This window comes from Callorhinus ursinus, unplaced genomic scaffold, assembly GCF_003265705.2.
Source record: "Callorhinus ursinus isolate GAN/ISIS: 27379988/994484 unplaced genomic scaffold, GSC_fseal_2.0 scaffold8, whole genome shotgun sequence".
Classification (NCBI taxonomy): Eukaryota; Metazoa; Chordata; class Mammalia; order Carnivora; family Otariidae; genus Callorhinus; species Callorhinus ursinus.
In genome coordinates, this window is record NW_027397070.1 from 30,335,668 (window position 1) to 30,350,682 (window position 15,015).

At 43.5% G+C, this 15,015-nt stretch overlaps 1 protein-coding gene across 1 annotated transcript in view; it reads left to right on the top strand.

The window, feature by feature from the left end:
* The window catches only part of PELI2 (pellino E3 ubiquitin protein ligase family member 2), a 470,538-nt gene that overhangs the window by 40,918 nt on the left and 414,605 nt on the right, over nt 1–15,015 (top strand). Inside the window, exon 3 of the mRNA XM_073895263.1 lies at nt 4,875–4,921. The gene's annotated coding sequence lies outside the window, so the exon portion shown is untranslated. The remainder of the gene's footprint in view (nt 1–4,874; nt 4,922–15,015) is intronic.

Here is a 15,015-nt window from a genome sequence, read left to right on the forward strand (position 1 = left end):
CTTTAAAAAAATAAAGAAAATAGGAATAAAGAGGATGGGGATTGGCAGATATGGGAGCAACAAAGGGTACGTTTTTAAATACATGAGCAGCTTGCTCTAACAGAAGATACACAAGCTAAAGCTCAACTTTCAATTGGTGGGTGTACCAGATACTGTCTCCGGTCACTGAGCCCATGCTTAATACTTCTTTATCCATCTCTTTACTTCTGGGGCAGGAAGCCTGTAAACTACATTTCCCAGACATTTTAGCCAGTTGGCTTATTCGATTCTGCCAGTGGGAGGTACTGATGGGAGAGTAAAAGCTGGGAGAAGGGGAGAAGGTACTTTATTTTCCAGTTCTGGGCAGCACTAAGAGCAATGAAAGCCATGTCAGTGGGCAGCGAGTGTCTTTCCTGATTCTTGCTCAACAGCCAGGTTCAGTGAACGAGAGCCGTGGTGACATCATTTCCCCTTAGCTCCTCTAGGGCTTCTGTGGTTACTTATCTTTGAGTATTTTGTATTTTGAGCCCCCCCAATCCCTCCATCACCTTTGTAACCAGTTGCCTGTATTATTAAACCCCCTCAAATATCTGGAATACTTTCCATTTTCCTGGTTTGAAACTGGCTGCTATATATACACTGACCATTAGACATCAACAAATGAGCAAATCAATATATTCACACATCTGTTTTTGGTTAAAGGAATATATACAACACTACTTTGAACTATAAAATGCTGCTGAAATCAAACAATACGTGAAATAAAGAGATAAGTGACTAGCAACAGGTATATTAAGTAAAATTTCCATTCAATAGTAGGAGATATATTTAAAATCGGAAGAATATAATGGTGAGATAATTCAGAGAGACATAGTAAAGTCAGGAGGCCCCCAAACCAGGCATCTGCTAGCCAGCTCTCTGCCTTTGGCAGCCCACATCAACTCCTTTGCCTCAGTTTCACTCCTGTAAAATAAAAGGGTCAATTTAGGTCAAATCTTGGTATGCTTCTAAGGCTAGAGTTTTAAGGATGTATGCCTTTGAGTCAAATCTTCCTCGGACAGCTGGGCAGGAAAATCCTTCATTTATGTGGACTTGGCTGGAGCTTCCAATTAGCCCGACCCCAAAATCCATGTCTGTGTGCAGACCTCTGTTAGCACATCCTGAGTCCCGTCCGTTGCCAGATGTTTGTCTTCACTCTGTGCACAGGAACAATTTCAAAAGCTGTGGATGCCAAGTCATTGCCATGGCAGTGACCTCTTAAGACCCTTCACATTATAATCACAAATGCAATAGAGCAGGTTCACGCAAGGTGCGTATGATGAAATTAATAGCCCTATAATGAATAGGAGGATTGTGCCAGGAATCTGTCACACTATTAAATACAAAAGAATAGTTCTAGACATTACAAGCCTGTTTTCCACTGGCAAGTTTGCTCTGTTATATTATCTTTGATTTATGTCCCTTAATGTGCTCCCTCAACACCATATATATTTTGTTAATATTAATGTATTTATGCATCTTGAAATTGCCTAATTAATCCCTTGCTTTCCCAATGAGTTATGTAAGTTGCTGGATTTATATGATAAATATTATAATGAAGAAAACACAACAATGGAACATAAAATACTAACTTAATTTACCATACACATAGCAAGGAAGTTTAGGCTATGATTTCCCCTCTGAAATTAACTAATATTTCTTATTGCTTTTCCTAATTAAAACTTATCCCTTTCCTACATCCTAAGGGTGCCATTTTTATTCCTACAAATATTTAAGAGGTACTATGTATCAAGTCATTATGTTGCCTATTTTGGAGGATACTAAACAAAACAATACACAGATTCCACCCCCACCCCCACCCCAAGGTGTTTTTGTTTTTGTTTTTGTTTTTAACAGGCTCTCTTAACCTCCTCACTATTGACATATGGGGCCAGATAAATCTTTGTCATGGGGGCTGTTGTATGTTTTGTAGGCTGTTTAACAGCATCCCTGGCCTCTCTTCACTAGATGCCAATAGCACCCTTCTCCCTCCAGTTGCAACAACCAAAAATATCTCTAGATGTTGCCAGATGTCCCCAGGGGTATGTGTCAAAATTGTTTTGGTCATCTCTGCATACTCAGTACTTAGTACGGTGTTTGGTACATAGTAGATCTCAAATAATGCTTGACAAACGTTGAGTGAATAAACAGATAAATAACTAAGCCAAAAGAGAGGTACAGATAAAACACCGTAAGAGTCTGGAAGAGGAGTAAATTGCTCCTGGAAGGGCCAGGGTCCAGGAGGAGGGTTCTAGAGGAGCTACCATGGGAAAATGAGGCCAGGAGGGCTTCCTAAGCAGAAATGCTCTGGATGGGGACAAGGGTGAGCTGGGAGACGAGATTAACTGGAACGTAGGATAGGCAGAGGACAGGTTGGGAACAAGATAGAAGGGACTTAGATTCAGTCACGGAGGGTCTAGAATGCCAGATTTGAGTTAAATCAAGTTCACAAAACCATGGGAAATTAATCATAGCAGTGATTGAGCAGGGATGTAGCATATATCCTACCAGCAGAAAGATTAGCCTGGTAATGGCATATAGAGTGGAGAGAACACTGGAGATGGAGAAACCAGTTGGCATATTTTTATAGTATTTTGAAACAGGGCATGAACTAGGCTTGTAAGAGGCACAGGAATTCTGAGGGCAATTGAGTTGATTAGGAAGGACTTGAGGTAGCGTGCCAGCTCCTTTCCTTGTTGGTGTGACGTCCAAGCTCCTCTGTAGGACATTTAAGGCCCTTCTTCTCTCTCCAGCCTCTTCTTCCATCATGTTCTCTATCAGTCACCCTCACCCTCCTCTTCTTAGACTCAAGTGATGCTTATTTCCTGCAATATTGAACCAGAGTCTTTCAAACTGTCCTTCACAGTCTTTCTAGAACACTCTCTCCACTTTCATATGCCTGGAAAATGCTTATTTACCCTTCAAAATGCTGTTCAGGTGCCACCCCTCCACAAAACATGTTGGACCACTCAGGGTGGAGTGAACACTCTCCTACATCTTGTGCATATTTTTATTTTTACACAGATCACATTGTTTCGTGATGACCTTGTTTAGTCTTCTACTAAACTGTTAGCTCCTTGAAAGTAGGAATTATGTCTTACTACATTTGTATTTTTTTCTATTTGTTGGGCGGAGTGACTAGAAACTAATGTTTGTAAAGTAGGATTCTTCAGGTTTGGTGCTTAGGAAGTCACTAGTAGCTTTCCGGAAGTTTCCGTGGAATAGCAAGGGTGGAAGTTGGTCAAGTAAGAATGGAGGGGTGACACAGAGGTGAGAGGCAGAGGCACTGGTGGGGACGACTCTGTCGAGAAGTGTGGGGGCAAAGGGCGAGTGTAGAGATCAGGCTTATGAACTCTGTGTCAGGGTGTTCAGTTCAAACCCTGGCTCTATCACCTACAGTGTGTGACCTGGGGTAAGTCCCTTAACTTCTCTGTGCCCTTTTCCTCGTTTGTAAAAAAATGGGCAAGATAATATCGTTACCTTCCTTATAGCATTGTTGGGGATTAAATGAGTTAATCCACATAAAGAGCTAAGAATGGTGCTTGACACATAATGAGTGCTTAACAACTATTCACTTTTTAAAAAGCAGGCTAGACAACAGTGAGGTAACAGTGTCAGGAGGGTGTTGGTTGGATGGTTGGTTTTCTGTTTCGGCAGACTTAGCATATTTGTAGGCTGAGGGGAAGGAAAGGGTTCAGAGGGAGGGATTGTGCAGAGAGCAAAATGGAAGAGGACCCCTGATGGAGAAGCCATCACTCGTGCGGCAAGCCTTCCTCCGAGACTGGAGGGAAGCGAGAGACGGGTAAAGAAGCTAAGGGAGAGGAGGAAAGATGAGGGAACGCACTTGAATATGCTTTCTTTTTTGTGAGATGTGAGAGACCTGCTATATCTATTGAGTTTTGCAGATAGATTCTGTTTTCCTCTATAGCACTTTTTAAAAGGTGTTTTTCCTTGCACATGTGTGAGATGATATAGTAAGTTATTAATTGTAGTTTGTAAGTTATTAATTATAGTTTATAATAACAGAACATTCAAATCAACTTAAATGTCCCTTTTTTGGGGACTGGCTTATATATTATGGAACTCAAGAGAATACTATGCAGCTGTAACAAGGAACACAGAACTCTTTATGTTCTGATTTGGAGTGACCACCAAGAGCTGTTTTTGAGTGAGAAAAGCAAAGTGCCTAACAGTGGCATAGCATGCTACCATTTTAAAACCACTGAAATAAAAAGAGGAAGGGTGAAATCTAAATTGGCCTATTCATAGATGCCTAAAATATCCCTAGAATATACTGGTAAAATTGGTTGCCCTCAGGGGGAGGACCTGGCTGGGGACCAGGGTGGAAGGGAGACTTCTCACTATGTATCGTCGTGAACCTCTTTGAATTTAGAACATGAAAATGCACTATATATGTAAAAGAATTAAATATATTGCAAGTGTCCACAAATCATTCCAGTTCTGTTCCTGATATTTGGTTTGGTTTCTTGGGCCTTACAGGTATCTCAACAACAGAAAAGCCATAATAACAATATTAACCAAACCTGCTGTTTATAACCCCAGATACCTTCTCAGGAAAGACATTGCTATGGAGACCAAGTCAACTTGTTCAATTGAGCACCACAGTCATTTGTACATGTGGGGTTGGGAGTAGGTGCTCTGAAGCAGCAGAACTTCCCTGCATAAGAAAGAGGTTCCCAGACTAATCTCAGACAGAATAACTGAGAAGTTTGGGATAGGAGAGAGTAGAAGTGAGCAAGATGGGGGAGCAGGGATGGGGTTGCCTATGAGAAACTGAAGACCGGGGCAGCCAGACTGACCAAGACACACTTTTATGTTGTTTTTCTTTTGTGTAGAATGTGATGCCCCTTCCTGTGATCCTCAAATCTTCATTCTGCTACAGGTAACAGTTGTGGATATCTTTCAAAGGGTTGTTGGGAGGATCAAATATCCTGCACACAGGTGCTTTGGATGGAGTCTGACATATAATAAGCATTCAATAAATCTTAGTTGCCAATAATAAATATAATGATTGGAACTTGTTTCGAAGGCAGGGATTTTGGAGAGTGAGTACCAAGTTTGGATCAATTCCAGAGTGGAGAACAAGGGATACAGACTGAAAAAATTTCAGTACAAGCAGGGAATTGGAGACTAAGAACAGTATAAAGTATAAGCCTGTGGGGAGCTGAGAAATTTTGAGGAGAGACCTTTTGGACTTCGGTAAAAGGGTGTGAATCCACCTCATCTACATCTTAGTTGGGTATGAAACCCTAGCTAACATATGAGTTACAGAGCCAACCAGTGCCCCAAGTTCATATGACTCTGGTCACTACACTGGGACAGCAAAAATGTCACATGTGCCATGACTGGAACTCAGTACCTGCAGTGACCCTGGGGGTGGATATTGAGGAGGCTGTCAGGGAAGAGTCTGTCACTGTTGCTCATTTCAGATTTTATAGCCAGCTTCGTAATGTGATCCATCCTAATGAAAACCAATAGCATGTTTACAAACCAGAGTTATCCAGATTTTATAGAAATCGTTGCCATGGTTTTACAGCTTGAAAATGGATGCAGTTCCAGGAGGAGCCCACCCAAACATATATAGCACTTCTGGGTGTCTGTTACATATAGAACATGGAGGTCTGATTAGCCTCAAGGTCATTTCTAATGGCCAGAGTTCACCAGGATTCGATACAGTTATTTAAATTTCTCTCTTCAGAAGGAGGCGCCTCTGGAGAATTACATGATACTATCAGCAGCTGCTGTGTAGATTTAAGCTAAATTTGGGTTATTGGGAAATGATTTTAGGAGTCAAAAAATGTAGTGTTACTTGTCTCAATCTTCTGGATGCTATTGTCATTGCCCCCAGATTATTTAACTCATCTTTGGTTCTCCCACAGGTTTTGTGTCTTGCAAGTTATTTCTTAAAGCAGTAGTACCTGATTATCCACATTTGTTTCCCTGAGGCTGTAATGCCCTGTGTAAGTGCAGCCTGGGATGATGATTTGGAGTCAGAAAACCTGTGTTTGAGGGCTGGCTGGCAAATTTGGGATGTCCCCGGGGTTTCCATATAGAAGTTTTTCCTTTTTAAAGGTTTATATTTTATTTTTAAATTTTTTAAAAAGGTTTTAAAGATTTATTTGTTTGTTTGTTTATTTATTTAAGCGAGAAAGCCTGTGTGCAGGGGGTGGGGGAAGAGCAGAGGCAGAGGGAGAGAAGCAGACTCCCTGTGAGGGCAGAGCCAAGATTTTATTTATTTATTTGAGAGAGAGAGAGTGTGTGAGAGCGTGAAAGAGTGCGTGCATGCGTGTGTGCAAGCGGGGGGTGCGGTGGGGGGTGGGTAGGGGCAGAGGAGGAAGGAGAGGGAGAGAATCTTAAGCAGATTCTGCGCTTAGCCCAGAGCCCTATGCGGGGCTGCATCTCACGACCCTGAGATCATGACCTGAGCTGAAACCAAGAGTCAGACATTTAACTGACTGAACCACTCAGACTCCCCTATATTTTATTTTTAAATGTTCATACCTCTGGGAAAGTGTCATGCTTTAAAATCCCTTCCCTTTCCCTATATATAATCTATCCATTTTTCCATCCGTCTGTCTATTCAATCTATCCTTAGTGTTTATTATGCCCTTAAAAAAAAAGCAATTTGTAAGTAAGGAGGGCAAGTAGTAGAACTGGCTGAGGCCTAACAACATACTCAGGGTATTTCTGCCCTTGCCCTGGTCTGGTGCTGACCTCATGGTTTTTCTGTGTAGCCTCTGACCTTTCTTTTTAAAACCAGGCATATCCTGGCAGCAAGAGACCATGGTCAGGAGATCTCAGTAGCATTGGCCGCTGCCTCCAGGCAAGGACGAATACATTTCAGCCTGGCCAAACTCCTCCTGGATGGATCCCTGCTCAGTCTTGGAATGTGTCCGCTATGGCAGCCTCATCTCATTACAGTTCAGGCATTTGTCACAATGAACTCATATGCCCCCAAATGGATCAGTGTCTCTGCTGGAGCTGTGAAATTTGACAATTGGCAGCCTCCTGGCAGAGTGGGTCTCAGAAAGTCTGCTTAAGCTGGGTGATTAAGCTCTGGCTGTTCCCAGCTTTGGGCTAGGCCTGTACATAACGGGTGCCTGGCATATCAGAATCATGGATTTGTACATTTCGCACATATTAAGCACCCTCTGCGAGCCAGGCACTCTGAGCCACTGTATATCAGAAGGTGGCCCAGACCCCTCCAACCACCCCCACTCAGTTGCTGAAACTCTCTACTCATCTGGAGGTGGGCCTGAAAGCTCCCCAACCCTTCTGGGGCTAACTAGGCACTTATTTGGTGGGAACAAGTTGGTAGAAGACCCTCAGAGGCTGACCTGGAGTTGGCCAAAGGGTTGTACTTCCTATCCTCGGCTGGAGCACCTGGGCCTGCAGAGCTGTATTCTTCCTCTGCTTCCTAATGGAAAGGACCATGGTACAGTGGGGGAGGGAGGGAATTTCCACCCTCTGTTGAGGTTAGAAAATTCTGACCTGAGCTCCTACGGGGGTTTTATGGATCTGGCCTCTGCAGGCTGGATGGGCAGCAGAGATTAGGAGCTAGGAGTTTGAGGGGTGGAGTGACAAATGGGGGCAGAGGGATGCATCCTGGGCTAGAGAACTGATCACAGATCATGGTGTGATGGAAACAAAGTCATAGGTGGGATGAGGACCAGCAAGGTGGGCAGAAAGTGTGGGTGGAGGGCCCAAGACAAGGAGAAGTAGATTTGACACTCCTGGCAGGAGAGGTTAGACCTTTTCCCATTCTGTTCCTTGTATCCACTGCAGCACTTAATACAAATGTTCATTAATTTGAATTAAATGCCATAGACAATTCCTTAAAATCCATTATCTTTGTATCATAATGTGTATTAATTTCAGGCTGACAGACTACCACCATCCAAGATGTAATAGATGGAAGAAGAGCCAGTCTTTGTGCACTGCCTTCTGCCATGCATGGGGTGAAGCCCCTCATGTTTGTTATCCCACTGGAACCTTTAAAGAACCCCACAAAGTAGAGAAGACCGCCCCATGTAGATGAGGAAACAGCCTCAGAAAAGTTATTTGCCCAAGTTCACGTGACTATGATGTGGTGAGGCTGGGACTACAGTGTAAGAGAGTCCAGGATGGTCTGATTTTCAAAGGCCAAGTCTCTTCCTCAAACCATCCCTGAGAACCCCTTGGGGACAAAGGTCGTGCCTGGATCATATTTGTGCTCCTGGCATTGGGCCTGAACATGGAAAGCAATCAGTATGTTTTTGATGGATGAATGAATGAATGAATGACGAATGAGTGGATGGAGTTGCATTTTTGTTCATGAGTATGTGGATTGAGGAGTCCTTGGCCATGGCATTCACACCCGTGAGATAGATGGAGACTCAGGTTTTGAAGTCTTGTCAATAAAAGGCAGGGATCGTGTTTTCTATTTCTTTGGCATTCTGTATTCAATAGGTGCTGTATCACTACCTTATTGACAATAATGCTCCTGCGACTTGAACTCTATCAGGAACAGCTGGGGTCTCCAAAAGATAGCACAACATTGATTCAAACCCAGTGGAGGTTTTAAGCATTTGTTCAAATATGGAAGGGGGGAATACTTGAGAATTTTTCTCCCTTTATCTGAGCCACCTTTACTGACTCATAGTATTGAAAGATTACAAGGTCATTTCTAACTGTTTCTGTAACTGCTCCCTTCTTGAAAGCAATTTAAAATCTGTTCAGACGCACATTTTTTACAAACAAAAGTTTATTTGCTATATATAGAAAAATGCCACCAGAGGACTAATTTGGCAGCTTTGTTGATTACCCATTCTAATGAGCCTTATTACATAATTAAAAGAATTTTTTTTCCTAACTACATCTCACTACTAATTAACATTTTACACATGTTGCAGTGGACACTTTGGGTTGATTCAGAAACATAATTATGTCATTTCTATGCAGGAACAGCTTATGAATTATTAATTAATATTAAATCTGTTGATTAAAGGCTAATTCATAAGTAAACATATTACAGCTCACCATATATTGCTCTCTAGAAGCTTTCATTTGTGATTTCTGTGGTCCCTTGTCTCTTGCTAAATATCAGGCCAGAGACTAAAGAAAGACAGAAGCTGGCCCCACAGATTCCAAGGAACAAAAGTAATCCATTTGAAACTCTTTCTGAATTTTTTAACTACAATTATGCTTTTTTTTTGCATTCCATTTGCTTCTGAAATCGTGAAGCACATGTAGGGTACAAGCAGGTTATGGAAAGCAAGTCAGTCACTTCCTTTATTTTCTTTTTTTTATATTTTATTTATTTATTTGAGAGATAGAAAGCACGAGAGGGAAGAGGGTCAGAGGGAGAAGCAGACTCCCCGCTGAGCAGGGAGCCCGATGTGGGACTCGATCCCGGGACTCCAGGATCATGACCTGAGCCGAAGGCAGTCGCTTAACCAACTGAGCCACCCAGGCGCCCCCTCCTTTATTTTCTTAACCTCTCAAATGGAGAATTGTTCTCTGTTAAAGACAAGCTCCTCTGCTGCCTGAGTCCGCGTGGGCCTGGAGGGCGCTGAGCTGTCAGGGTCTCTGTGGTGTCTGGGGCAGCCCTTCCCAGGGAGGTCACTAGGATCCCCACCAGCCTCAGCTGGGGAGCGGTAAGCTTCTCTAGGTGCTCCTGAAGGGGAGTTGTCTTCGCGTCCCGTGTCCTGAGTGTTGATGCTCTGACCTGGCACTGCCCCTACCCACGCGGGCTGGGATGCTGCTCATCTCATGCCATGGACGGCACAGCTCTGACCGTCCCCATCCTCAGTAGTCAGCCGGCGGCCCTGATGACGTTCCTTAATTACACTTTATTTTAGGCCACAGACTGGTTTTGCTTCACACCCCTGGTTTCTGTCACCCCTCTAGCCTGCTTTGCCTTGGAATTGGCATTCTTGTTTTAGTGCATTGGCTAATATTTGGAGGTGATTCCCAGTTTCTGCTTTCTGAAGTTCACTTTAAGCAGCAAAACTTTATTAGTTATTTCTGTGGGGAGCTATTTAAAAAAAAAAAACACCAACATGAATTCCATAAATCCTTGTCTATTTTACTCATTTACTGTGGATTACCTTTGATTTATCTTGGCATGTCAGCTTTCACTGACCTGAATTCCCTGTCCCCCATGCGTGTTCTGGGTCACCTTGGGCCTTTTGCTTTTCTTTGTGGGAAGAGTTACTTTCTGCTGCTTGAGGGGGTCCAAGCTAAGAACTATTGATTGATACTGTGTGGCTTTCTACATCACTGTTTAACAAACACACACACACACACACACACACACACACACATTCCCAGCAACATTAACACAATAATATGTTTTGTACTTATATGTATTTAGTAGAATTGTCTACATCTATCACCTTATTTGATCCTCATAATTCCCATGTAAGAGTAGAAGGTATTGTTATTCTAATTTTATCCATAAGTAGAAATATCACAAAAAGGCTAGATGGCTTGGCCCTTGTCCTACAGGTAGTTAATCTTGAAGGCAGGAGCAGACCTTTGTCTTTAGCTTCTTTTTCATACCTCTTTCCAGTACATGTAATCCCATAAGCCCTCACTCCAGTCCCTCCCTACATATGTCCATTTGGTGAATGGGGAACATGTGGGAAAGCCCAGTTATTAGACTTACGTTCCTTCTCTTTGAATACTTCTCTAACCTGATGGATCCATTCTTTGCAATAAAGAGTCCTCATGGCTGGTTAAAGTATAAACATCCCTAGAATGAACACGATATTGCATCATCAAAGTCACTTACCCTAGAGTGATTAAGGTTAAGGATTCCTTTCCCAAGAGCATATTTTTCTAGAAGTGAAGAAAGCATCATTGACCTGGGTTGTACAAATATGGAGTCCAAGATGTTTCTTCACAGGGTCGTGAAGCTCTAACCTGCCATAAGCTGGTCACAGAGCTGAATGACTTGATCCCCCAGGAATATCACTGGCAAGAAAGGCTCCCCTTGAGACCCAGTGACAAGTGGAGGGAGCTAGATATCCTTTTGTGCTGGCTCTGGTCACACATGATGGTCTCTCTTCACCACCGCCCTTATCTTGCAGACAAAATATACCCCTAACTCTTGACTTGGAGGGCCAAGGTCTGATCATTAAAACTGGAATTTTAGCTTTGATGTGGGGATACAGACCACCCTGACCTTTTGCCCAGGAAATGATGCTGTCCATCAGTCCTGTCTTGATTTTGTGTTGCTGACCAGATTGCTGCAGTAGCAAGAATCTTCCTTCAAGAGCAGTCTCAGCTCTCTGATCTGCTCTTCTACCAGCTGCTGCATCAGAGACTCTTAGGCTGTGAATTACACCTGGACCTCCTGGGAGGGCATGATCCTTACCCACAGATCATGGCTTTTACTTGTGCTTCTCCCTTCCCACCTCATCCCCTCCCAGCCTTGGACTGCAAAGATAGGGACCTCAAAGTGGCCCACGCCAAATATTTTGTATAAAATGTCGACAGTTTCAACAAGCGAAGACCTTGTGGTAGAGAGATATGGTCATATACCTGCTCTTAGTTTCCATTTGACTTTATAAAAAAATGGGTGTACTACTTAGATTCTTCTGTAGCATCAAAATTCTACATACATAGTTTCTGAAACTAAGTGGGTATTCTCTAAGTGTTTACTCAATGAATGAATGAATGAATGAACCTGAAGTCTAAAAATTCCGGCTCTTCAGGGCTCTGAAGACATCCTACCTCCACTGCCTTTCTCCTCTGCCTCGGCACACTCACTGCCAAAATGTTTCTCCAGTGTGCCCCTCAACCAGCCTCTGAGATCTTCCTGTGCCCGCTCAGTACCTGGAAGGGGGTCTAATCTGGAGGTTCAGGACAGACTCTTCAGTCTTCTTCCACTTAGCTTGTCCTTGGCAATGGGATGGAATTGAGGCCCTGGTCCAAAGCCCAGCTGTCAGGACTTCAATCCCAACCAAGGGCCCAGGAGAGAGAAGTAAGGAGGGTTATTACAGGGGCTCAGAAGACTGTAATTTGACCCAACCTTGTGTTGATCCTGGGAGATGGCACAGATAAGGAAATAACCAGGAACCTGTGGAAATAAGACTCCCAAAGGTTTACCAGGTATGATTGGCAGAAAAGCCTAAGCTTTTCTGGAATAGAACCCTGTGTTCTTCACAGACCTAGCAGTAGAATTGAAGCCAATGAGAAGGATCACTGGTGCTGTTTTAATCTACTCTCTCAGCTTCTGCCTCATTAGTCCAGCACTGACCACACGTTAATTCTTCTAAAATGTTTTCCTCTGGGCGCCTGGGTGGCTTAGATGGTTGAGCGTCTGCCTTCGGCTCAGGTCATGATCCCGGGGTCCTGGGATCGAGTCCCACATCGGGCTCCCTGCTCCTTGGGAGCCTGCTTCTCCCTCTGCTTCTCTCTCTCTCTCTCTTTCTCAATGTCTCTCATGAATAAATAAAAAAAAAATCTTTAAAATGTTTTCCTCCTTGTCTGTGATTCAACCTGCATCCATGCTCATGATGAATCTCACAGCTCAACCTAGCCCACCTGCCTTTGTACCTTCTGCCGGATTACCTGGTCTTACCCTGAGGCCTTTCTGTGATTCTGATTCACATCCAAGTGTAGGCCTAAGTGCTCATGAAACTGCAGCTAATCAGGGCACTGGCAATCCAGTTGAGGAATGAATTATTTAGGGAGGGCTGAGCTGCTGTATAACAAGATCCCGCAAAATTGCAGTGGCTCCAGAAATACAGAAGTTTATTTCTCTGCATGTTCCATGTCAGTGACCAACTCTCTTTATTATTTAAGGGCCCAGACTGGTGGTGATTCTGCCATCTTCAATACCTGATTCCCAAGGCCACTTGCTCCTTGCCTTTCCCCACCCTAGGTATGTATCACCTGGTCTTGAGCCTTTACAGCCTATTAGTGGCCTACATCACTTCCACTCACATTCCACTGTCTATCAGTTACATGACCACATCTAAGGATCTATGAAGGAGCCTGGGAAATGGAGCCCAGTTACCTCCAAGAAGAGGAGCTGGGTCTGGTGAACAGCTCGCAATTTCTGCCATGAGGAAGGAGAACACACATATGAAACTGCAGTTCATATATCTGAAACATGAACCTAGGGAAGAATAACACCAGTTCTGAATAGCAGCAAGCTGTGAAGATCATTTCCGAAGACTGTATGAATGCATGTGTTTCGCTCTGATTACGGTGGTGAGGGACAGAGTGAGCAGAAGAGAGCTGAGGTGTGGGTAAATGCACTTGTCTCATGTACCCATCCGTTTGTTTAATTCTTCGGGTATGCCAACCATAGGGACAAGCAAGTGGTGTGTTGGAGCCTGAACACAAATGAGCTTTGCTGGAGGACAAGGCCCATGTTAGGGGAACAACAGGCAGAAGAAGCTTGTGAGGCTGATGGAGTAGGGAGAAGAGATAAAAGGTCAAAGCCCTGCTGTGGGAACCAGAATTTACATGGCAGGCAAGAGGAAGGTATTTTCTGATTGACCTGGCAGCTGTGTGTAGAAAATAGGAGACAGAGATCAGAGGAATCGAGACAGGATGGAAGGCATTACCAAAAACTGAGAGATGAGGTGTAGTGAGTCTTGGATTAAGAGTGAAACTAAAGAAATAAAAAGGAAGGTATTGATAACAAAGAAAATGAGCAGGCCATGGGGACTGATTGGACACGGGAGGCAGAGAAGAATGAATCTCTGAGCCTGGAGAACCTGGTACCATTGATGGAGGGAGACCCTGGGAGAGGAGGATGCTGAAAGCAGTGCCTGCGTATTAACTCTGCATATATCCAAGTAGAGCCATCCCCGGGGTAACTGGAGATGGAAAACTCGAGGGAGGATGAGAAATTAGGTAGGGTTAGAAGCCCGAGGCCTGGGAGTGATGTGCATGTGAGCGATGCTGGAAGGTGTCCAGTGCCTCAAGAACAGGTGTAGAGACAGGGAATGGCTGACTCAGGAGCCAGCCGGTGTCCTATGCACATCAGTGAATATTTTTGAGTCTGTTGAGACACTACTAAGATGATTTTGCTCAAATGGAGTCCTGGCCCCAGGAGACCAGCAAGAAGCATAAGAAGCAGTCACACATTCCATTTTTATTGTCCCTTTTCTGTGTGGACACAAATGTTTTCTTAGTTGAACGTCCTCATTTTTCTAAATTCCGCTAGAAAGGTTCAAGGGAGATAAGGCGTGGGGAGGTGAAGTCATTTGCTTTTAGTTGCACGAGTTAATGGCTGTAGTAGTAATATAACTCAAGACCATATCCATTAGGACAGTGTTCCCCAAGTCTGAGAATCGATAATCTATGGTTTCATTAAAGCAAAAGCATGGTGCTTTAAGACAAAAGCATGTCACAGTGTTTCCTGGGCCCATAAAAGTTACTTTCATATTGAAATTTTATCCCTGTTGTTCAGAGTCACACTTTGTATGTATTACTGAGCGCTGGAATCCTGAAAGCTAGCCCTGAGGAACCTCCCATGCAGCTGGATTTGGCTATTTTAGTCTCTGGTCAGACCTCCATTCATTTCATCTCTGAAATCTAATAATCTAATCTAATAAAATTATAAAAAATTCTAAACTGCTCAGCACTTAATCAGCTTAGTCCAAGAGAATGAAATCAAAGCCCTAGGTGTGCACACTTCATCGCTCAGATGAAATCTCACCCTGGGAGACAATCTTATTATTTGGTTACTTATTATTTGGGAGGCTGGAAGGTTGGGAGGGGATTGCATGAATTGCAAAAGATATGCCAAGACCCTAACACATGGAGACAGCTCTGTGGCTTTACAGATGAAGCATAGTCTGAAGAGTAGGGGTTCGGGCTATAGACAGGAGATCCGATCCACAGGCCATCGCTTATTAGTTATGTGACATGAAAGTTCCTGAACTTCAAATTCACTGTGCATTGAATTGTATTACTAGAACTAACATGGTAGCGTTACTTAAGAATTCATTGAGGGGTGCCTGGGTGGCTCAG